General features: G+C 35.1%; 1 long non-coding RNA gene across 1 annotated transcript; it reads left to right on the forward strand.

Annotated features, from left to right (window-relative positions):
* Window positions 1-1,244: 1,244 nt before the first annotated feature.
* On the forward strand, window positions 1,245-19,011 carry LOC145693922 (uncharacterized). Its single transcript, XR_014132854.1, has 2 exons — window positions 1,245-1,600; window positions 18,832-19,011. It is a non-coding gene; the product is annotated as an uncharacterized LOC145693922 (long non-coding RNA).
* The last annotated feature ends 7,036 nt before the right edge of the window (window positions 19,012-26,047 follow it).

The following is a 26,047-nucleotide window of genomic DNA, read 5'->3' on the forward strand; positions in this document are numbered from 1 at the left end:
ATGTATTGTTTAAAGATGTTTTGAGTTCAATTTATACATAAGGAGTTTCGTGCTAATATATGTATTTTACTTCTGTCAGGGGTTAAAATGTACTACATGTTAGCTTTTGATAAATGTACTAAAAGATATATTTTATTTTTAGTTATTAATCATTTGCCCGATTACAGCCATATTTACGTTATATTAAACCGAAATTGCGATAGTTAATCTTACAGAAAATAATAAATTTCATTATTATTTTTTTTGCAACATATGTTTTCATTTATTGACACTTTGTACGCTTTATAATCCAACAAGGAACATTCTTACGTAAAACCGTATTTACACTTTTATCATATGGTGATGTACGCTATTAAAATGTGATGACGAATGCTCTTCTTGAAGTAAACTCTAAAAGCAAAGAGGAGAAGGGGGAAGTGAATTTGAGGAAAGCAACATCAGGAATATTGGGAGTGGAAAGTCTCATGTTGTAATACTGCTGTGTTTAGTGTTTTTTAAAAAGTAATTCCTTTAAAAGCTTGGTTTCTTTTATACCTTGAGTACTCTGGAGTGGACATTCATTCATAAGAGTTCCTTCCGCGCGCATAGTTACAAGGGAAACCGAGTTTTATTTGCGTTGGAGCTTTCGCTTGTTTTGTTCTAACAAGATGAAAGCTATCGGGTTCTTATCTTGCCTGGCTCTTGTGCTAGGAACTGCCTTTTCTGCACCCGTTGAAGATAACTTAGAACCGTTGCAGCAGTTGGAACCTGAGGCAGAAGTCAGTAATGTGGTCGAACGGGACGCCGATGGCAATCTTCTGGAACAGAACTCGGAGGGACTTGTCGGATCAGCTTTGGAGGAAGAAGACGCTGATGAGTTAGACAGGGTACGGAAGTCCTATTGCGCTCCACCTAAAAACTATTATCCTAAACCAAAACCATATAAACCATATTACCCGAAACCTCAGTACTACCATGCCAAACCTTACCATGGATACTATGGATATCATTACCAAGAACATTACCATTACCCACAATACCATGAATACCACGAATACCATCAACCAAAACCATATTACCATAAGGCATACTATTCATACCCTTCATACCATCATTACTCATACCAACCCCATAAGTACACAGAACACTATTCTTACCATCCCTACAAGCATTACTCTCATTACTCATACGGTTACAAGCCGGCCATCAGTCTTACATGTTTAGTTCACCAGGACCATTATCCTCATTATTACAAGGCTGCCGAGGAACATGAAATGGGTCACGAGGGACAACAGGACGATATGCCCATGTCTATTCACATGGGTATGCCCATGGAAGAACACATGCCTCCTGAGCATATGTCCCCCGAGCATATGCCCCCTATGCATATGCCACCCATGCATATGCCTCCAATGCATGGCAAAGCGGAAGAGGAAGACGAAGTTAAGAAGTAAGGCGACAACACAACGCGATGAAAACCGGAAAAACGAGTTTACGATTATCAAAGCAAGTTTCGACAATGTAAACATTGGTGACCTCTTCGAATAGGAGACTCAAGAATGAAGTTCATTGGACAGATTCGAGGACAACGAGGAAACAGCGTTAGAAGCTGATATCAAAGGTAAGTCTTATAATATCTATATATTAGCCTTAAATTCGTTATATTATAATTTCTGAAACTAATTAAAACAGTTTACTCACTAAATGTTCAATAATAACAGTCAAGATAAATATATTTAAACTGATGTATTTTCCATAGATTTTCTGCATTTATCTTTTTTGTTCACAAAATTCCTTTTTTTATAATTGAGAATACATCCACTATCATATTTGAACTGTGTAGAAAAGCATGTTTATTCATGTCTGGCCACAATACTTAAGTTAAATGTTCAGGTCTGGCCATAAAGAAAAATAATATCATACGATACGGACTGTTGTCCATATCAACATATACATATTTATAAAGGTTATCGTTATAGTATCTTTCTTCTATTATTTTTTTATTTAACGGTGTTGAATTTCTACAGCACTTTTGTTTGTTTTTTTTAGTCCATTTATCTATTTGAGGTACCATTTTGTGTGTGTGTGTTTTTTAAATATACTAACATAAAGTTTGAGGCATTTCATTCCAAATTATTTGTTGTCATTTATTTTTTTGGAAAAGGAATTTCATGACGAACTTAATAAGCAGAAAAACTAACTTTCACTACTTAACACAAAAATTCTAATTAAATTACTGTATATCAAGGGCGCCGATTTCTTTCTAAATTTGGGGGGCGGCTATTCAGATGCAGAAAGCATATATGAGGATTTTAAGTCAAGTTGCATTCAAATTATACCAAGTGTTGTATATTTTTAAATAAAATAAGGGGGCTCATATCAGCTTTGGGAGACCTGGGCCCCGCTCGACCCCCAGGATCGGCGCCCTTGCCGTATATTACATATTTTTTTTATATTGATTTAAAGAACACATTATAAGCACTTCAAAAACGAAATATAATAAAATAACATTGTTTATGGCCCTAAAAATGGACCTTATCTAACGTTCTTTATTCTTTCAATATTATATTTTATTTATTCAATTATTTATTGAAGAATTTACAACTCTGTTAGATTAAGAATAAACCTTTGAGAAACTCTTAACTTCTTATGATTAAGGGTGTTGTCTACATGCGCCATCTTTATATTTCCCTTTTAGCCAATTGATTTACACGGGGATTTATTAAAAAAAAATTCTTTCAAATGAATTAGAAGTTTTTCATGAATGTGATTTTTCTGGATTCTTCTTGAAAATTCATTTAAATGTTCTTTAGTTAACGAAAATTAATTTTTTGTTAGAGTATATAATTTTTAGTATTTTATAATCAAATTTTATTAAAGTGACCTTAAATTTATATATAGAGTCCAAATTCATTTTTCTTTTTATGAAAGCAAGGGATATTTCACTAGATTCGAAGAAGAAAGTAAACTCATTTAAATTAAAAATTCCAATTCATTTCACAGAAAACAAAAAGGTAATTTCTTGTATAAATTAATGGGCCAAAAAACAAAGAAATAATGAAGACAATTCTTAACACATGATAAGGACGATTTTTAAAGAAAATCCGTGCCATAATCAATCTCTTATATCATTTCATTTTATTAATTTTTGAGAATGCTTTTGTTGCCTTTTCTATTATTATTGAATCTAAGATAAGTAGTTTATGATTGTTAAACTAATATATTTGTGTGAAGCAGTGCAACTTATTTTTTTGCTGCTTTTGTCCTGAAAATGCTTTTCCAAAGAGTAAATAACAAATAGATCGGAATGAAATGTCTTATTTTTATGTTAAATTGCTGACGAACGTCAATTAGCATGGACTTATACGTACTTACACACATACATTTTACTAAAGATTTTCTTATAGTAGGTATCTTTTAAAATATTTTTGGGAAGGATTTTGGAGGAAGCTCTGAAACTTATTCCAAATGAACTTTCCCACATGTTTCCAAACAAATAAATTAATTATAGCTTATATTAGATAGGATATTTAGGTGCGTGTAAAGAAGCACTATTGCCTAATAGATGGCACCACGTTTTCTAAAACTTTTCAATGTATTTTCTATGAAGTAGTAATTTTCAAAATAATTTAATCAAAATCAAGTTATCAGTATTCAAAGTTTGTCCCCAAAACAAAATTAAATAATTAATTAGGAAATAATCCGTGCAGCTTTTAAAAGTATTTTTTCTCTTCTTTGTTGATAAAGTTTCATTATTGGAAATAATGAGTTTCTGAAGAGTGAAAAAAAAAGGTTCTCTCAGCAACGAATAAAACAACAAAAGTTCAATTTTAGGCGGTAGATCATGTGGTTCGGATTCTACGTTAATCAGTAGGTCCACGTCTCATATAGCCTAGCTGCTGAATGGGACATTAAACTTAAAATCAACTCAATTCAAAACATTTTTTTAAAAAAAATACTGCACGATTCAATTTCCTGATGAATGATTCAATTTCTTTCTGAGGGAGGGGAGGGGGCAAAGTTTGAATATTGATATCTTGAATTTGATTGAATTACTTTTTTTAAAGAATATTTTGTGTCTCCATACGAAATGCCGGTACATTTTAAAGATAGAGAAAATGTGGTGCCATCTATTGGTGATAGTCTAACTTTTACAGACACCTTGATGGTAGTGACTTTACTACGTACCCCTACTTCAGCTATTTTTTTCCTTTTTTACTCCATTAATTTGTATGTTAAATTATTTTTGTTATCTTTGCAATTAACTGGAATTTTTAATTACGTCATTTTACTGATTTTTTTCTTTAAATCTAATTAAATATTTTCAAGAATGAACTTGCATTATATATCATAAAACGTATTTTTTTTTTTAATGGACTAGATATTTAAATAGATTTGAAGGAGAAATCAATGACATTATATCACTAAAATTTTTCAGTACATTTCAAAGAAAACAGAAATATAAACTCCATGCAATTCAGTGGGTTAAATGGACAATAGCGCTGGTTAAAGGGAGTTACCGTAGCCCCGTATTTTAAAACTTTTTTGTTTTTAAAGTGTAAATTTCTATGAGCTGTGTCCAATGATACCACTTTTGATTTCTGGAACCGACTGCTTCAAGGTCAAATTAGGGGTCAAAAATAAAAAGTGTGATCATTTGGGCAATTCACACCAGTGACCGAATGGGACGAAATGGGTGTTATTCGATTTGTATTCACACTACATGAATAACTGATATTACATTTTCCCGAAAATTCTATTTTGATCCAGAAAATTAACGAAATTGTGGAATTTTGGATCTTTTATTTTCGTTAATTTTCCGGATCAAAATTGAATTTTTGAAAAAAAAATGGCATATCAATTATTCAAGAACGTGTGAATAAGAATCGAATGATACCCATTTCGTCCTATTCGGTCACTGGTGCGAATTGCCCAAATGGTTCCACTTTTCATTTTTGACCCCTAATTTGACTTTGAATTTGTGGTTCCAGAAGACAAAAGTGGTACCATTGGACACAGCTCATCGAAATTTACATTTTAAATTCCCCAAAACTGAAAATATGTAGCCACGGTAACCCCGTTTTTAACCAATACCATCAAGACTATTATTAGAAAAGTTGACTCATTGCGCCTTAAGGAAGTAAAAAAAACTTGGTTAGATTTTGCAGGAAAGAAGTTTCATATGATGTTTTGTAATGTTAGGCATATTTGTGCCAATTTAAGAATAAATACAAAAAATAATGAAAAATAATGATGTTATTATTAGACAATGCTTTATAAACTACTAGGAAAGATCTTTAATGTTTACTAGTCAAGTCGTTCCAAATTATTAATTAAAGTTCATTTAGTCAACAAAAATAAATATTAAATATTAGATATGATTCCACTCATTTAATCTTTCATTTTAGTCCATAATTAAAGATGTTGATTGCTATGCATTTCCCCTTTGACCCATTGATTTATATCATCATCATCATCGTCATAAGTATTTTGCCATTAATTGGCAGGTCACTTGCCACAACTGAGAAGCTTCCATGTTCCATGATCTTCCACTAACCTCTTCGCCTTAACGTACGATTTTTCTGTTTTGATATCGTGAATCGATTGTAGCCCCCTCCCTCTTTTTCCTGCCGCCATACTCTCTAGCATGTCCGTCATGATACAATTCCTTCTTAGCAAATGTCCCAACCAGTTTCTCTTTCTTTTCTTAATAATATCTTTAAAAATGTTCTTTTCTCCCTTGCCATTTCTAACACTCTTTCATTCGTTTTCCCCTCGAGCCAGCTAATTCTGTTTATTCTTCTCCATACCCACATTTTGAAAGCTTTCAATCCTTTTTCATCATTTTTTTGCGTAATGTCAATGTTTCTGACCCATTTTTTGTTTTCTTTGGCATTTCTATTTTCTTTGAAAGAAATTGGAATTTGAAATGAAATCTTTGAGTTTTACGTCCCACGCTTATGCCGGTTAGGCTAAAGGAGACGGTGATGATTAGAAATGAGTGAAATGGTGAAATGGTGGAAGTGGGAGGAAACGGGAGAACCCCGAGGAAATCCACGCACACGGTGTTTGTCCACCACAAAGTTCACTTGGCGCAAGCTGGGATCCAACTAGGAACCCCAAGCACTGGAGGTGAACGCTCTACTGCTGAGCCACCGCGGCCCCCCAAATTGGAATTTGAATGACGTTTTTTTTCTACTTTTTTAGATGTAGATGAATTTCCGTTGTTATTATCAAAATAACGGAATTATTACCTCTTATTTCATAAACACAATTAATATTTAAATCATAATTGATTATTCAATGTTAAAATTATGTAATGTAACAAAATATATTTTTGTACAGGTTAAAAGACATATAAAATAAGTGTAAAAAAAGATATCAGTAAAAAAATCGTATAAGTAAAAATCAAGTTCTCTTCAAAGAAAACGAAAGTCTAATTTTCCATGTAAATTAATGGACTCAAGCAAGGGCGTCGATTTCTCTGTAACTTTGGGGGGGCCCATTCATAAAAAATACATATAACAATACATATAACAAGAAAAATTAATATAAATCACATATTCATAAAAATACTTAGGGCCCCACATGAGCTTTGGGGGGTTCCAGGCCCCCACGGTCCCCTAGTATCGGCGTCTTTGGACTCAATGTACATAACTTAATGTCAATAGATAAAATGAGATTAACTGATTAATATTTATGTTCCTTTGTCAGCAGTAAGGCTATCTGGAATGAGACCTACAGTTTAAACGGAGATCTAAACCACTGCAGAGGGCACAGTGGCTCCATAGTAGAGTGCTTCCCTCTGGTGCGTGCGGTCCTAGATTTGATTCCCGGCCAAAGTAAGTTTGTGGTGGACTACATTGTGTCCGAAGGTTTTCTCGGTATACTCCCATTTCCTTTTACATTCTCATTCTACTAATTCTTTCATCATCATCATTCTCTTGCCTTAATCAGCAGTTTCCCTTAGTCTGTACGGCATAATCGTGGGAACATGTCATCTTTGAACACCTGCAGTGTGTTCCAGGTTCTTCCACTGGGAATCAAACTAGGGACCTTGTGAACCAGTGGGGAAAAATGAAATGAGATCTTTGAGTTCAACGTTCCATGATTATGCCCTTTTGGCTAAGGGAGGCGGATGATGGACGAATTGGTGGAATGAGAATATGGGAGGAAAGGGGAGCATCCCGAGAAAACCCAGGAACATAATGTTGTCCACCAGAAACTTACTTAGCCGGGGTTCGAACATGGGACCTCAAGCACCAGAAGTAAGGCGCTTTATCATTAAGCCATTGTATCCTCTTGTAGAACTCTTGAGTAGAGAAGAGTTGTCAGATAGCATCTAACAAGACATCAATGAGAATTTTAATACAAATACCTTGCCCCAAGGAAATGTCAAGCTCTGCACCAACCCTAAAGTATCGGCGCCTATGACATGCATCAAAAGCACATACGCGCTAAATACTACGAAAAAGAGTGAAGACAGGCGAATGTTGGGACGGTACCTTTTTAATAGAGAACCAGGTTGGATGACCTCCTTCTACTTATTTTAGAATTATTGATCTTATAAGTATTAATTATTGTTATTTATTGATGATTATTCGGAACTAAATTCATCTAGAAAGTATATCTGAAAAGGATAGAGGTTAATGAGGTATACTTTGCATCAGGGGTGTGCAACTTGGAACAGTGGGCGGGCCAATCCAGAGCACTATATGGCGTCGCGTTCCTCACTGTAGGTATATCATTTTTACAATTGAATAGTATAGTATTAAATGATGGAACATGTTCATCGTAATTTACATCACAATAACACAAAACAAGTGCTATACTGGTAACCAGTGTTTCTTCCAGACATGTTTTTTTGGGGGGCACTGGCCCCCCGGAGCCCTGAGAGTGCCCCCGGAAAAACACCAAATCATATGTCTATGATATAATAATAAATAGAATAGTACCAGCAGTGCCCCTCCAGAATACTAAGGATGCCTCCCCGGAACATTTTTTCTGAAAGAACGACTGCTGGTAACCAAAATATTTACTCACTAAAGAAGAGCAGAATAATGTATTTAGAACTTTGTCGGTACATCTAGCAATCCTTATACCGAGAGAAATTTCTCCCCAGTACCTGCGCTTGCCAAGTGCTTGTCTTCAGGGCCTTACCACGTTTCGCACTGTGTGCTAGATGAAAAATTTCCAGTTCACTCTTAACAGGTTTTGTAATTAGTAGGTCGGCGTCTGATATAACCTCTCTGCTGAACAGAACGCTAAGCTCAAAATCAACTCAATATATAGATTACTGTATATTTATAGGGTCTATTTATTTTTCAATTTAGATCTCATCTTTGATTATACAGATCGATATCAGCCTTTTCGTATGCAACCAACTTTACTTTTGAGTAAAGCGGGATCATCTAGTAAAGGGCGCAAAATTTCCGGTCACCATTGGCGATCGCCAGGTCACCATTGGCGACTAGAAATTTAGAGCTGGCAAGCAGTGTTCAGTAGGAATGGTTTATGCCAATTCTCATAGGGCTACAGTTTCTGTATCGCACGAAAGTAACTGTCACTAAGTGAGAGAAAACCCCGAATGTGAAGTCTTCACAACGGACATGGAAAGTGAAGTCCGTGGAATATGAATTGTCAAATTCAAAATTGTTGATGTTGAATCTATTTGGTTTTAAAATGTTATGCCCTGATGTAATCTCTTTCTTTGTCAAACCAAGGGACGTGTATGTGTGTGTGGGAGGGGATGGGGACTTCTCATAATTTGTACGTGAGAGACTGGCGATCATAATTTTTGGATTGATGAGTGCGTCTGACTGAAATTTTGTGCCCTGATCTAGTAAACAGGGGTTAACATTCACACGTTGCAATAAAATTTCGGATTTTCACGCTTTTTCAAACCATATTTAAAAACAAAATAAAACTTTTCTTAAAAGTTAACAATCAAAATAGGATAAATCATAATCAAAAACTAAAATATAATTATGTTTTTTCAAGCAAATTACTTTCTGAAAAAAAAAATAGGTTTAAGCATACTAAAAAGAAAAAAATATATATGGGAAGTGCTTTCATATTACAACCATTTGGATTGCTTGAGTATAAACTGATGTAACTCCCGTCCCGGTGTAACTCCCCAAAATGGGGAATTTTCAGGAGAGAAATTTGAAATTCCAATATCTCATGGAAGGTTCATATAATTACATGTATATTTCTTTTATGGTTGGAACCAAAAAAAAAAATGTTAATTTCTATTTTTTAATGCTGGTGGTTAATTCAAAATTTTCTCCAGGAAATATTCAATTTTAGAGTTATACCAGTTGCCAACCAAGGATCCATTTGATGTCCATGAGAATTAGAGAATTTATAACTGGTTCTATATAAAAGCAGCCAATATTCAGAGGATATATTTAAAAAGTACACTGAGAAAAAAATTGTAGGTGGCGTAGTTAAAAAGATAGGTTACATGCGTAATTTCTGTAGTTTTTTGGACTTAACGTACAGCAGACGTATAACTGAAAACGCATGTTTTATAATACTTTCTGTATAAGTGTTCCATCTATACCTACTTTCCGTATGAAACAATATAGGCGGTCAGGATTTCACATACAAATGGACGTATATAACATATAGCTGACGAAGGTAACATAAGTATATGCATGTGATATAAGGAAAACTGTTAGATGTCAGACATCGTGCAACGGCATGATGTAACACCTAAGGGTAGTTCCTATGTAGCATACCGATAACGTATGCTCCATACTGATTTCTGTTGTAAGCAAGAGGATACCGTATATTTGTACAATATACCGCTATCCGGAGAACGGATTTTTCTCTGTGTAATTGCTTTGGAAAATAGAATTATTATTATTATTATTATTATTATTATTCTATTTTAGCTTGTTTTAGTTCGTTTATAAATTTTCTTAAAGGAAGCGTGTTTTATTATGTTTTGTAAGTTTAGTTTGTAGCCTGCTATATAATCAATGTATATATATTTCGAATACTTCATAATTTTACGAATGCTTTTCGTATCCTTTCAAAGTATCTATTTTAAGGTTCATTAGTTAAATAGAATACTTATGTTAATATCTAATGCAATGTTGTTTTAGTTTACTCTTTTACTTACAAAGTTGGTAATTTTCTCACTTGTCGCTACTTTAGGAAATATTTTCCCAGATTTGCTCATTGTTCAAAATCCTAGAAGTGACTCCAAGATTTTTACATATCTAGAAAGTACATCTTCCTCTAGCTTTTCTAAACATTTGCCAAAAATAAAGAAAAGAAAAGAAAGAAAAAGAAAAAAAGTTTAGTTAAGGCATCACTACCGGCAGGTTTGGTCTAATTAGCTTGACTTTTAATTGACCCAAAATAAAATAGTCTTTAGAAAAATGAATGTCTGAATGTGACAAATGTTCATCTTCATTTATCAACAATATAACATAGATTTTGTGATATTTCGTTTGTACTTTTTTGTTGTGTTTACGTTTAGGAAAAGAATTTTCATATCAAATTTTATAAGAAGATACAATTAACTTGCAGTACTTAACACAAGTATTCTAATTAGAGATATATTGAACGACAAACTACATAACCTACTTTTATTAAAAAAAAAAAAAAAAAAGATATACAAGAAATATCCCGAAAATATTGTATCTGTATCACAAAATTGGAGCTCAGGGGTCGTTCACATATTACGTAACGCGGCAAAGCGGATGGGGGACAGGGTTCGGCCTTGAGTTACGAAGTGTGACAGGGGGAGAAGGGGGACAAAGTGTGACAAGGACTCATTGACCAATATAAGTGATTATTATTATTATTATTATTATTATTATTATTATTATTATTATTATTATTATTATTATTATTATTATTATTTTGTTCTTCACAACTAACCAATACAATGACAATAGTTTTTGTGTGTTCAAAGTAGCATAATTTGCACTAATTGCTGGCAGGGTGTATTTGTGTCTATTTTTTTAAAGTGAAGAAAAAAAAGAAAATAGAAGCAAAAAGCAAATGAATCAAACAAATGTTGTTGACACTTCCTTTACTATAGCTATAAAGGTAACCAAGAAAGGTCTGTCGCTTTTTGTGGAGGTCTGTGTTCAATTGCCCTTCACACCATCAGTTGAATGCGAATGGAGATAAACGCGAAGGTCTGTTGTTGGTGTGGGTATATCCAATATACTACCTGGTTGTGGAAGCTCAGTTACACCGAGAAATTGCGTAAGGACAGGGTGAACACGGAACCTCCACAGAACGTCATAAGGGCGTGTGTGCTGTACGAGTTCAAACTGGAGTCAAACGCCGCTGGAGAAGAGCAGAACATATACCAGGTATTTGATGAGGGTGTAGTGACTACGCGAACAGTGCAGCGGTGATTTAACAAGTTTAAGGACGGTGACGAACACTGGAAGATGCACCACGTGCCGGAAGACCAACACATGGGCAAAATGAAGATCTTCAGGTAGCAATTGAGACCACCAGTGGCCACACGTGTGAAGAATTGGGACTACAATTCAATGTGAGTGGAGAAAACATTCGGCAGCACCTCCATTAACTTGGGAAGCACTACAAGTTGGATCGATGGGTCCCGTATAATTTGACTCCGGGCCAGAGGGCAACGCGAGTAGATACCTGTGTTTGTTTGCTGTCTCGTCTGAGGAAGTAGCCATTTCTGCACAGGGTGTTCACATGTGATAAGAAGTGGGTTCCGTACGAAGCTCCACGGCACCGTCATCTTTGGTTAACATCCCATGAACCGGTTCCAAAACAGCCGAAACCAGCACTGCACCACAAGAAGGTCCTCTTGTCTGCTCGCCGCATCGTGCATCGGGAACTGCTACCAGCTGATCGGAGTATCAATGTAACTGTGTACCGTATTCAAGAAAAACTCAAAACTCTGGAGCCAGCACTTCTGAATCGCAAACGCTAAGCCTCACGTTTCTAGGATGACCCAGGACACCATTCTACGCCTTGGATGGGAAACACTATTGCATCCACCATAGTTCACGGACATTGCAATGTCCGATTATCACCTGTTCCATTCCTTGGACAATCACCTTAGAGGACGCCAGTTCAAATCCCTAGTAGAGGTGCAAAATGCACTTGATAACTTCTTCGCTTCAGGGCCCACCAAGTTCTACCGCGATGAAATCCATGACCTTCCAGAACGTTGGTAGAAGGTTGTGGACGCTGATGGGGACTATTATTGATCTTCCACGTACGTCTTAGGTAACATATCAATGTTCAAAGGTGGTGGGTGAAAAAGCAACAGAATTTTCTGGGTTACCTTTATAAATTAGTCTTATTACATAACTTCATTAGTCGTAGGAATTGGATACTCAACAAAGTAGGTAAAATTTGATAAGAAAAGGGAAAATTTTGTGACAGTCGAGGGAAATTGTCTTATGGAAACCTACGGACACTGTAGCAGAGTTTATTTCTATATTGCATCAAAGCCAAGCTAAATGCATCAGTGTTTGTACTTTATTATTATTATTATTATTATTATTATTATTATTATTATTATTATTATTATTATTATTATTATTATTATTATTATTATTATTATTATTATTATTATTTTAAGAAACAGCTTTCAGTCATTGTTTAACTTGTTCAAAAAGTCGTGAAGTGATCTATCAAAAGATGTGCAGAATATACTTTAACACTGATTAATACAAATTACAAAATATACATGAACTTCTGATTTGATCAGTGTCTTCGGGCCAAGAATCAAATGAAATCTTACGTCCCATGGTTATGCTGGCGTGGCTAAAGGAGACGGTGATGATGAGAAATGAATGAAATGAAGAAAATAGGAGGAAAACGGGAGAACCCTGAGAAAACCTACTCATATGGAGTTTGTCCACCACAAAGCTCACTTGGCGCGAGCTGGAATCGCACCAAAGACCCCATGCACCAGAGGTGAACGCTTTACCACTGAGCCACCGTGGCCCCAGAGTCTTCGGACAAAAGACACAAATATGTAAATGGTAATGTTTGAACTATTCGAACACTGTTTAAAAAGTAGTTTCTGTGCTCATATACTCATTGGGTACATTAGAAGTTCAGGCACATCTTTAACACTCTTAGGGCAGAGCCTATTAACCATTTTTAGGACGCATTCTAGACACTAGAATAATGTATAAGTGTCTTAACATTGTTTAAAACTCGTTTCTGTATTCATATACTCAATGGACACATCAGAAGTTTAGATACACGTTGAACACTTCTATGTGCAGTTTCTATTAACCACTGTTAGAAGATATTCGGGACATTCTTCATTCACTAGTAGAAAACTTGACGGCATTTTGGATTTATCAACCCATGATGAAAAGTCATTTCTGAAACAAATTTGCAAATGATGTTCGAACACTGATTTACTTTTGCAGTTTACACTTTCTTAGTAATGGAAAAACAAAATATTTGTTACCCGCAGATTACATCACAGGTCCTATAATTATTGTATATGCATTGCATTCATCAATTTAATATTTAATATTCATAGACACAACTCTTACTTCTTATGTATAATTCTAGCTTTTTTCCTTCTTTCTTTCTTATGTTTTATGTAATTATACTTATGTTTCTGCAACTTTATGTACTATTTATTTAAGGTGCTACCACTTATAAAAACTTTTTTCTGGTTTATTATTGTGAACTCTTTTTACATTTAATCTTCTTACGCCCTCTCTTTTGTACTTTACATACGTTTACGTAGTTTTATCTGGTTACATAATATGATATATATTCTTCATTGTTTCTGTCAGTATATTTATCTATCTTCACAGCAAAATTAACTTTAACATTTTCATACGCCACCTTAAATATATATATATATATATATATATATATATATATATATATATATATATACAAAAACGAATTGATGGCCAGTGAAAAACAGAAGAAAGAAGATAAAAAATCCATCTGTTAATTGTAACGCGTGATAGTTGGTATAAGTCTAAAGAAAAAAGCAGAGGCGTTATTTGAGGAGGGCACGGAGCTATTGCCTCCTCTTCAGTTCAGTGGCGGATCTAGTCCGCGGCCAGGGGGCGCAGGCCCCCCATTCTTTCGAGTGACAAAAATAATTCAAGTTATTATTTATATATTTTTGAAAGTTTATAGTAAACTCATGACACACCTTCATGAGTTTCGTCTGGGGTCGGCTGACTCCCCAGTTTTTACTTTCTAAAGCCGCTACTGCTCCAGTTTGAAAAAAAAAAAAACACTTGCTTTTTTTTAAAAAAAAAAAACAACTGTGTACTAATGAAAAAATCGTGAACTTCTTTTCTCTGTGGACACTCATGCCCCCCTCCCCTGGCAAAATCTGAAATGATTTTGTCTTTAAATCCCCTGAAACCTACGAATCATTCCATGTAAAGAAATTGTAACCTTCTTTATCGCCAATTTTTCAGCGAGAATGAAGTCCCTTTAAAAAATCATCTGATTATTAAGTCAGTTTGTCTGTAAGCGGAGTTTTGTAAAGTTTGAATTAATTATTGTGAAATTTGCCTCTCACCACAAAGGGAAATCACCGGAAATACAGGGAAATCGTTCTGTATACGAGTTGTCGTGGTCTTTCTTTCTATTTATCTTAGTAAAGTGGGAAATTTTAAGTAAAGTGGTTGGATTTTTTGCATTTTTCAGTGTTCTTTTTTGTTCCTTCGTTTCTTTATATTGTCAAAATTATAAAATAACACCAAAATTGAAGCTAAAGCTTTGGTATAGTCGGTAAAATATTTAAGAACAGAGAGGTGTAGTATGATATCCGGTAAAAACGGGATTTAAGCAAGGGCGCCCGGACCCCCAAAGATCATGTGGGTCCCCCTATTGTATCGGCGCCTTTGGATTTAAGTAGTATCTAATCGATCTATCCTGAACCAAATGCGGCTCAGGGCTCACCCAGTCTCTGTGAAAATAGGTGCATAGGTAAATCGTAGGACAGGCTTTCTCAACCTACAGTAGAACGCCGATTTAACGCGGTTGCTGTGAGACATGCTTTATCCCTGCCTTATAAGCTTATCACAGTATATTGAAATGTGACCGTACGAAAATCATTCTTCCCCGTTTCACGTATGAAATCATTTGGAATTATGGGATCATGGTCGGTTAGGGTGCTGAAAGCTATCCAACGTAAAATTGTACTGCAGAACCGCTTTTTTGGAGAATTTTTATTATTGTTTTAACTTAAACTTTAGGAATTAAAAAAAAAACCACTACGGTATTTCTTGTTGAGAGACATACGTTTTCCACGTTATAGAAGAATCTGCGTGTATCGAACTTCTGCTGTATCTCAAACCACGATCTCCGGTTATCGCACACTTTTGCCAGCGATTTTCCATAGGTAATTTCCGGTTTATAGTAAGCTTTTTGATTATTCTGGTTTATCGGTTGTGAAGTCTAGTGAAATCACACCAGAGTCAGGTTTTATAGTAGCCTCCATTTTGAATTGTATTTCAATGTGCAAGTTTTGTTGTATTTAATTTTTTTCTCTCTGAGGGAAGAACGTAGATTGAAAGTATTTGAGAACAAGATTGTGAGATGAATGTTCGGACCCAACAGGAATGGGAATGGGGAATGATGGAAACTTCATAACGAGGAACTACATAATTTATACGGTTTACCTGACATTGTTAGAGTCATCAAATCTAGGAGGCTTAGGTGGGCAGGTCATGTAGCTAGAATGGAAGAAAGTAGAAACGCTTTGAAAGTCATGACTGGAAGACCAATCGGAAAACGACCATTAGGAAGACCTAGGCGCAGATGGGAGGACAATATTAAGATGGATCTCGTAGAGATAGGAATACAAAGTAGAAACTGGATCCAGTTGGCTAAGGGCAAAAGCCAATGGAGAGCTTTTGTGAACGCAGTATTGAACATCCGGGTTTCATAGGCCATATAGATAGAGAGGAAGAGTTTCATTTTTCCTTATTTCAGTATGAAGTTTTCCCCAGTTTTATTCCTTTTTTATTCCAATTGATTTATTGTCAAAATATTATAGCGGTATTGTTATTATTGTGAAACTATTATACCTGTGTGGATTTAAAGTTGCAAGATTGGATTCTCAAAAAAAGAAAGAAAGAAAAAAAGACCTTATAAAGAGTATTAAAATAAAATAAAAATATAGAAAAAAATTAAAATCAAAATAGCATAATAAATGCACATATTATATATTTTTCAGAAAGCTCTAAACTTGTATTAGATATTTTAGGTATTAATTTATCTTCTTTTTTTATGTTCTTCCCGTTTCTTCTGCTTACTTTTGTTATTTCTTAGAATGAGAATATACTATAAAAGATCTCATAAAGCTAATATAATGCTAAAAAGTACAAAATATGAAGAGAAATCGCTGCTGAAAAGACCATGTAAGCGTCTTAAGTAACTTTAAAAGTTTCATATGTTACCACATAAAAGTAGAATTTCTTGATGAAACTTTTACGATAAAGACTGAATTTTGCTAAACAAAAATTCTAAAAGCAAATTTGCTGAGACATTAATGCAATTTGTGTAAAACATTCAGTTCCAATTTTAGAATGAAATAAACAACTTATTTGTTTATACGTGGTTCGTTCAATATATTAGTTTCCCTAACTGTAGAAAATATATATATATATTTTTAAGTTACATTTGTAATATATGCATACATGTGTAGGTGGGTCCCCCCTGACTTCTCTACATAATCCCCACTGAGATTCAGGCATTTGTCTCACCATTGCACCACTTTGTACAAACCCTTTACAAAAAAACATCAGGGCTATTTAGCATTCTCTTCGCGTTCTGGTTTACTTCTTTAAAACCAGTTGACATGATACGAAGTCAGTCGCTTATGTCGGAAATGAACTCTTCTTCAGGGAAATACAATTCGACATAAGCGATCTGGTCTCTTCTTCTTCACGATAATGCCCACCCCAAATCAACACGCAAACAAGACACAAAATTGAAGAATTAAAGTGGGAACGGGTGACCCATTCTCCATACAGCCTCGATTTAGCGCCGAGTTGCTTTCATCTTTTTTCCGGTGTTAAAATCTGCATTCCCAGATACGTTTCGTAACAGAGTGAAGAGTCCCTATCACTGCGAAATTAAAATACCGCTAATTTTACAGTAATTATGTGATATCCTCAAATAGATCAAAGATAATCGAAAAGTGGATCAAGACCTCCCTAGACGATGTTATTTTGCATGACGTACCGTTATCACGACTTACCTACTAGCTTTCAGTTTGCAGTTATTTAGAAACGCGAAAATAAATGCCGATTTTCTAAATGTCTGGAAATCGAAAGTAGATAAATGAGACATGATAACGGTATCTCAAGCAGAATAATATTGTCTAGGGAGATCTTGTTCCACTTTTTAATTATCTTTTATCTATTTGAAGATATCACGTAATTACTGTAAAATTAGCGGTATTTTAATTTCGCAGTGATGAGGTCTCTTAGTGTGAGGAGAGTGCTAAAAAGCCAGAGCCCTGATTTTTTTTTTATGTAAAGGGTTTGGACAAATTGTTGCAACTGTAAGACAAATGCCTGTATTTCAATGGGGATTATGTGGAAGAGTGAGGAAAGACCCACCTATACATGTATGTACAGTTTATAACTGTATCTTAAAAAAATAAATATTTTACAGCTTAGGGAAACTTATATAATGAACGACCCACGTAAAATTTATAATTAATATACTTACTTTGAATTTGCTATTGTTATTATGATGCAAAGAATTGTTTACTGTTAGTACGTCTGTCCGTTACTCCACACGGTAACCCTTGAACGAAAGCCAAATTGTGAACTCTCATTTTTGCAATAGACAGCTGAATGATTATCTCAGTTGAGATTGTTAATGGTGAATCCGTTAATAATTTCTCTGATAACGGTGAAGTTAATGGTCGATATCCATAGTTGTTTAAAATCTATAACATTTCTTAGCTTGTATGCAACCTACACAGTAGACAAGACATGTGTGTTGCCTACAATAAAATGATATGGAACTTTTTGCTTTCCTTCAGCAGAATTTATTATTATTATTATTATTATTATTATTATTATTATTATTATTATTATTATTATTATTATTATTATTATTATTAAAACTTGAAATAGTCCAAAACTGTTTTCCTAGAATACTTTGTTTTAAGTTAGGACTGGACTATTACTCTAACACGTATTACTTTCGAAAACATACTTTAAATTGGAACCACTGGCTGACAGGAGAAATTTAGTTGACTGTATTTGTAGAGAAGATACTTGACAACCGATGTAACTCGGACTTATTTAAAAAATGTGGATTTTAGAGTTCCAATAGAAAACACAAGGGTAAAACTTTTACTGCAACCACATAATAGAAAACATATTTTAATCATAGATATCAACATAGATATGGTGAGTCCAATGGACTTATATAGATGAACATATTTTGTCTCTCGTGTACATTTTTGTTTACCATACTTAATCGAAGAACTCAAGGTAATAACCACGCAGTCCTTTATGCGTGTGGAAAGTTTATTACGTAAAAAATAGGCCTAAAATTCAAAATGGTACAGGAGAAAGAAGTTGAATCCAATGAACTCAACTCAGCATTTGGTGTTGCAAAAAAAAAAAAAAAAAAAAAACGTCACTTAAGGGTTAATAGGTTATATTTATCTCTTTTACTATATTATACTGTTAAAACAATGTTGTAGAACATGACAAACTGTTGATTTTCAGTTGTTTTCAGAACGTAGCATAAAGTTTACTTATTATTATTATTATTATTATTATTATTATTATTATTATTATTATTATTATTATTATTATTATTATTATTATTTAGAATAATAATTTGTTTTCTCTTTTCACTATTTTGCAGACCATTAATGTTCATCATTTCGTGGGCAGGATCTACGCTTAGAATCGTTTGATATGTGCTTCTTACTTTTGTGGACTCAGTGATAAAGACATTTTGTACCGTGCAGTGTGATGTGCTTCGAAGAGTGTCACCATTTTTTTTTTTTTAACCATGGACAAATTACCTGTAATAATTTATTTTTGGCCAAAGACTTTTTTTTATTTATTTAAATTAGTTTAAAGAATAAGAAATCTTTTGTAACATCATACCATGTACAATAGCATACGCTGCATGTAATTACAATAAATTATTACTTAAATTATATTTTAAAGAACAAACTTGTGTTATTTTTTTGATGTGTATACTATCTTGTCTATATTGAATATCAGAAAACTTGTATTTTTATTATTGGCAATCAGTGGTACAGCCTAAAATACTATTTAAGGGAATGTTGATATTGAGTCTGCATTTCGGGTATATAGAGTCAACTATAACTGCTAATAACTAACTAACTAACCCTATGTTCTATGGAACCCGGAGGCAGTGACGTAACTAAGGGGAGAGAGCAAACGGGGCTTGTGCCCTGAGCGCCGTATTAGGGGCCGCAAAACTGGGCAAATGTTTATTTTCAATTTATGGCAAGGAAAGGAAATACGAAGCACGTCCAGAAAGTAAGTTCCGTTTGGTAATAAAATTAAATTGTGTACAGATACAGAAAAAATTATTTATTGCACAAAATTCTACAACTCTTAAACTACTTTTCCACATAACTGCCGAAATTTTGCAGGCATTTGTCATAGCGTGGCACAAGGTTTTGTATACCTTCTTCATAGAAGTTTGCCGCCTGTGTCTTCAACCAGTTGGAAACAGTTTCTTTCAGCTCGTCGTCATTGTTGAAGTGTTGACCGCCAAGCATACCATATTCCATACCGAGAGCGAGTAAACATCGCAAATTTGCCGATAAATTTCACTTGGTTCACTTTCCTCGCATTCAGAATCACCACTCTGATTTCACAAGCGGCGGGATTTTCAATCAACACCGACATTGTAATCAAGCACAACAAATCGTACGTGACTGACAGCGATCTCCAAATGGCGCACGTTTCTTCTCCTTGATACAGAGCATCTACCGCGAATGTGCGGAACTGCGATCGCAGCGCTGCAGCGGAGATAAATTGAAACGGAACTTAGTTTCTGGACGTGTTATGTATAAAGAGTTACCTCAGAAACTAAACAGGACAACAACGACTCACCCACCTTAGGGTCATATCCATAGAGCATAAGTTACCTTCAAAGCTATCAATTGAGGATATTGTAAAAACCTTCGTAGTCAAAAGAGCCCGTAAAGTTTAATTTTAGTTCCAGCTTTTTTGTGTTTTCATTTAACTTACATCGATTTAAGAGATTTGCAAAATGTCCGAGTATAATACTCGAGACAACAGCTTAACTGTCATAATTAAATATTCTATTCTGAAGCAACAAATTGTTGATTCATTCTATACATATTCACATCTCAATAAAATAATAAAAAAAAAACATTGTGATTTACAGTTATTACGATAAGACTGTACGAATATGTCATGCATGCTACTCTCAGATTATTTAGTGATCAAACACTAATAGTTTGATGTTTTATCTTGTACTAAAAAAAATACATTATGTACTACAATTTTGAAATCGAGCTTTACCACTTAAAGAAAAACTAGAATAGGAGAATTACTGTGTGATGCCAATATCAGGTGCAGTCGGGAAGCGTTTTGGTTTGGTTGCTCAGAGGGGGCGCTAAGACGAATTCATGCCCCAGGCGACAACTATAGTGCTGCCAAAATGTCTTGAGCCGTGGCAAAAATGCGAACTAAGGCTCACACCCTCGACACACCCACGTGTTGAGCCAATGAGGGTGCAGCTGTTGCTACGCGAGAGAGCCTTAGCGAAGGAGAGTGGAATTCCTTCAGCCGATAGCAGCGCTCGGAACGGAAGACTAGGTGTCAAGTCAATGTGGGTTATCTTTAGCTTACTTGCATCGCTTTCCTGAGGTTCAATACCGCGTTCACAAAAGCTTTCCATTGAGTTCCATCCTTAGCCAGCAGGATCTAGTTTCTACTTTGTATTCCTGTTTATGCCATATCCTCGTAATTATTGTCCTATAATTTGCGCCTAGATCTTCCTAATGGTCGTTTTCACTATCGTGAAATCGTACCAAGTTATCAGTGCTATAGCTACTAATGATACTAATGTATTTTGAAATTCAATATTCCCATTTGAAATAATTAAATTCAAGTTTCTAGTGGGTCTGAGTAAAATACAAGTAGTAAAAGATGCTTGGGTTGATAGAAGTACTTATTCTCGATAGTTATGTTATTTGTAGAGATCCAAAGTGAAATGAAATGAAATCTTTGAATTTATCCCCCCCCGCACAATTATGCCCTGTTGGCTAAGGGAGACAATGATTAAAGCAAATGAATGATGATGAAAGAATTTGTGGAATGATAATGTAGGAGAAAACGGGTTTACCTCCCCAAAAAAACATGGACACGATTTTGTCCACCACAAACTTACTTGGCCGGGGATCGAAACTGGGACTCTATGCACCTAAAGTAAGTTTTCTACCACTGAGCCACCGTGCCCTCTATATACAGACAAGATACATATGGTATATATAGGTTTAAAAAAGTTTTGTTGAACCAAAGTATTGAAAAAAATTGTGTGGTTCAGAACTGTAGAAGACTGGCTCCGAAATGGAAGAAAAATAAAACCTTTCTGTTTTGAGCTATTTTCTAAAGATTCAGTTTAAAAACAATATAGGATATTTTCGCGGACACGATGTTCTCCATTACACGCACACAACACTTCGAGTCAACTATAGCTACGAATGCATTTTGAAATTGAATACTCCCATTTGAAATAATTAAATTCAAGCTTTTAGTAGATATAAATAAAAATACAAGTGGTAAAAAGATGTTTAGATTGATAGCATTATTTCATCTCGATAGTAAAGCTATTTGTAGACTACCTATCAGAGTTATGCCAGGTGTCTATTATTATCCAAACTGTACAGGACGATTATGTTCAAGGGCGCCCATGTTGTGGTTTCCAGAGGGGTGCAAGCATAACCGATATATCAAATATAGATTCAAATTTTGCTGCAACTATTCTAAAAATTCTATTGGGTTTTCGATCTTCCGAAGTATAATTTCCTCTAGGGGGGCAAGCGCCCCACCTTGCCCCCCCTGATGGGCGCCCTTGATTATGTTCATCTGTCGACAGATATCAGAGCAAAATTAGTAAGAGATACTGTGATTTTTTTTCATATTCAAATGAAATGGAAAATGAAATTTCTAGTAGTTTCTGGCCCCACGCTTATAGCCTTTAGGGTAAAGGAGAAGGGTGATCAATTGTGAAAGAGTCGGTGACATCAAACGTGAGGCCACTAAGCTATCCATTTCATATGCATTAAGTAGTCCTAGAATACGTTCTAGCTTCTCTGACACCCTTTATTGAAGGCATTCCGATTCCGGTTCCAGTTCCGGTTTTAATAGTAAATTCTTATACAGTAGAACCCATCTTGTCCGTCTTCGGCTGCTGGTCCTCCACTCCGGTTGATCCGACCATGTTCGAGCGGAGCTTGTCCAGACTCGTCGTTTACTGCCGTCGCAGCATTGTTGTTTACTTGCTGTTACTGCATATCCGCTTTAGTGGTCCGTTATATTTTCTATCGTTTCTCTCGTTATGTTTCTTTTCTGTACTGTGCTTTTTTTAGTGCTTATTATTCCTTTGTTTTTACTGTAGAGAACAATATAGTCATTTTTGAGTTCAGAGATTGTTTGTTTTACTGTAAATCCGTATTTTTCTGCATTTTGTGACAATTCGACCTTTTTTGTGTGTTCCGACCATACCCCCCAGTCCCAAAGGTGACAGATTAGAGAGGTTCTACTGTACATTCAAAAATCCGGCAATCTCTCGACATGAGAAGAGCCAGATTTTCGAAAATGCCATGATTTTTGAGCGTTTCTTTGCTCCGTGCACACTGTAATTTTAACAGAAAATGACCACCTCTACAATCCTTTAAATAAAGAAAATTCAGCTAATTTATGATAAAATGAGGAGGAAAGAGCTGGGATGTCTATTTGTAGGTGCAAGCATGATCTATTAACTGATAATAGATGACAGCACCATCAACTAAAAACGACACCTCCAGAAAATAGTGGAATCCATAGTGGAAATCTGAAGTAACCAGATAGCTGACAGCCAGATGTCTACCTGTGTACAGATTCAATGATTAATTGATATTTGTGACGCTTGGTGGCGGTGATGGTAAAGTATAGTAACAAACATTGTAAATTATTACAATTCTGCGTTGGTCATGTAATTACATAGAAGAAGTGTCGGAAATTATATATTAATGTGCTTTTAGCAAGGCACAACCTTGTAAACAATGAACTTTTAATGGTTTATGTGCAAGTTTAAATCGTCTTGTAATGCCTAGTACTTGTATAAGAAAATCGTCTTGTAATGCCTAGTACTTGTATAAGAAAATCGTCTTGTAATGCCTAGTACTTGCATAAGAAAATCGTCTTGTAATGCCTAGTACTTGCATAAGAAAATCGTCTTGTAATGCCTAGTACTTGCATAAGAAAATCGTCTTGTAATGCCTAGTACTTGTATAAGAAAATCGTCTTGTAATGCCTAGTACTTGTATAAGAAAATCGTCTTGTAATGCCTAGTACTGGCATAAGAAAATCGTCTTGTAATGCCTAGTACTTGCATAAGAAAATCGTCTTGTAATGCCTAGTACTTGCATATGAAATACTAATCTTAACTGATTGGGATTTGTGTAGTCGAAGTAAGAGAAGTAAAAAGAGTAGCACAGGTTCGGGGAGCTCGTAGCGCGTTGAAGTGGGCGTTTTTCATCATTACTGACTTCATGATACAGACTGACATATTTCATCATTATGTGTCACATGTTTTTAAAAAGAATATTAACAATACAATCCGTTATTGTCTTAAGAAGTAGAAAATACACTAAGAAACTAACCACTATTTTTGAGATGGTCTTAATTACTGTATTTCGCAGTCCTAAGTTCTGCATAATAATATATTTGAAGATGAACTTTTTTTAAAAAAATAATGGGATATATACAGGGTGGCACAGAAGTAGGTATACATCCCTGCTTTGATCAAGTATAACATTCTAGTTTATCGGTTTATTTGCTTCGGCTCTTCCCGAGGTTAAGATGTAAGTAAAAACTTATTAAGAACAAATAAAACGAAACTAAGTCTACCTGATGGATAACAATAAGAAATTATATAAAATGCAATACTCTTGGGTCACCCTGTATATCTACGACTAAACTAATAGTTTCTAAATGCTAGTTATGGATGCTCTGCAGGTTATCGGTATTCGATGTGTGTAATTTCTTTGAAAAGTGTGGGGAAAAATGAGGCTGGACTGACAATCATTCTCAGAAGTAGTAGTATCAAGTGTACATCACGTGAAGGAATTTGGGTAGAGTATTGAAAGTAACTGAATGGTATACAACCACCAATCTGATATTTGGGTTGCATACTACTAAGGCGTAATTCTCCTATCAGAATATGTGAAGGGAATAATTCAACTGGTTGGGCCATTTTCTTTAATGAATTAGATTCCTAGTTCTTGATCCCTCTATATCCTGGCGAAAATTGATGGAGATCCATCATATAGGGGATGTTATGTTTCCCGGGCAGACGAACAGACATGCTAAGTTAAGTAGTTTTGGTTGTTGCATACCAGACTACATTAACATTGTTACTGTAGATAGTTCTATGCACAACAAATGCTTAGTCCTTGTTGTCACTACTTGTAAAGGTCTTTCTTTATATCATGTACAATCAGGGCCGGATCCAGGATTTTCTGAGGGGGTTGCACCAAATAACTGCCACTACATTTCAATTAAATTGAGTTTTCTAAATACCTTGAGGCATCTGCTGTGGTGTGAATGAGGAATTGCCCTGGAAATGCTGTGTGTCTGCTCTCGATGAATCCTCTTCCTTCAACCTTCAGAAAATTGACTGAAATAATTGACTTTTGCAAAACTCACTCCCAGCTTCTCACTTTAGGTAATGTATATTTACAACGAAGAGGGGTGCACGTGCACCTTTGCACCCCCCCTAAATCCGGCCCTGTGTACAATAACTTTACGCAATCTGTCCGTATAATATACTGTACTCTTTCCGTTCATGGGGCGCGGTGGCTCAGTGGTAGATTGTCCAAATCTGCTGCGTGGGGTTCCGGGTTCGATCCATACTCGCGCCAAGTAGACTTTGCGGTGGACAAACACTGTGTGTGTGTGAGTTTTTCGGGGCTCTCCCGTTTTCTCCCACTTTGTTCAATCCACCATTCCATTTATTTCTAATCATTACCGTCTCCTTTAGCCAACACGGCATAATCGTTGGACGTAAAACTCAAAGATTTCATTTCATTTCTTTTCATTCATCTCATTTCGCACGCTATTTATGTTGAACAGCGTCCGTGGAGTACATATGGCATGCTTTTTAAAACCATACATTGCACAGTGTATTACCTGCCTTAATATATTAGGTACGAAATATTTTGCTATATATATATATATATATATATATATATATATATATATATATATATATATATATATATATATATATATCCAGATACCTAGAGAAAACAAAAAGTATAGACCAACCTGGGTGTAGAAATTCTTCATTTTGGAGTTATAGGCTGCCAAAACCATGAAAAAGTGAACTTTAAAAGTCCAATGCTCCAATACTATGGGACGTACCGTAGTCGGTTCAAGACTTCACTGAGGAACTAATACGTGCGCTATCCAAAAATACTTCTGTGGTTCTCACGCAACAATTTTTGTAGAAACAGTTTGGCTACTTTCGTATAAACTGAAGTACTCACCAACTACCTCTGTAAAAATTGTTGCAGAAGTACTGCAGGATTCTGAAACATGGATATTTGGATGGGGCACAAACTACTTCCTAAATAAAGTCTTGAACCTACTACGGTGGTATCCATACCATTGCAGCTATTGAGCTTTAAATTTCATTTTTTCATGTTTTCGGCAGCCTATAACTCCGAAAGGAAAGGTTTGTACACCCACCAATGAATACTTTTGGTCTTGTCTTGGTGTCAGGAATAACCCCCCAAACGTTGTCGGTGTTGTTTTGAACACCCTACACACACACACACACACCTATCTATATATATATATAT

The sequence above is a fragment of the Thermobia domestica genome, chromosome 9 (genome assembly GCF_964235325.1).
Source record: "Thermobia domestica chromosome 9, izTheDome1.hap1.1, whole genome shotgun sequence".
In the NCBI taxonomy this organism is placed as follows: Eukaryota; Metazoa; Arthropoda; class Insecta; order Zygentoma; family Lepismatidae; genus Thermobia; species Thermobia domestica.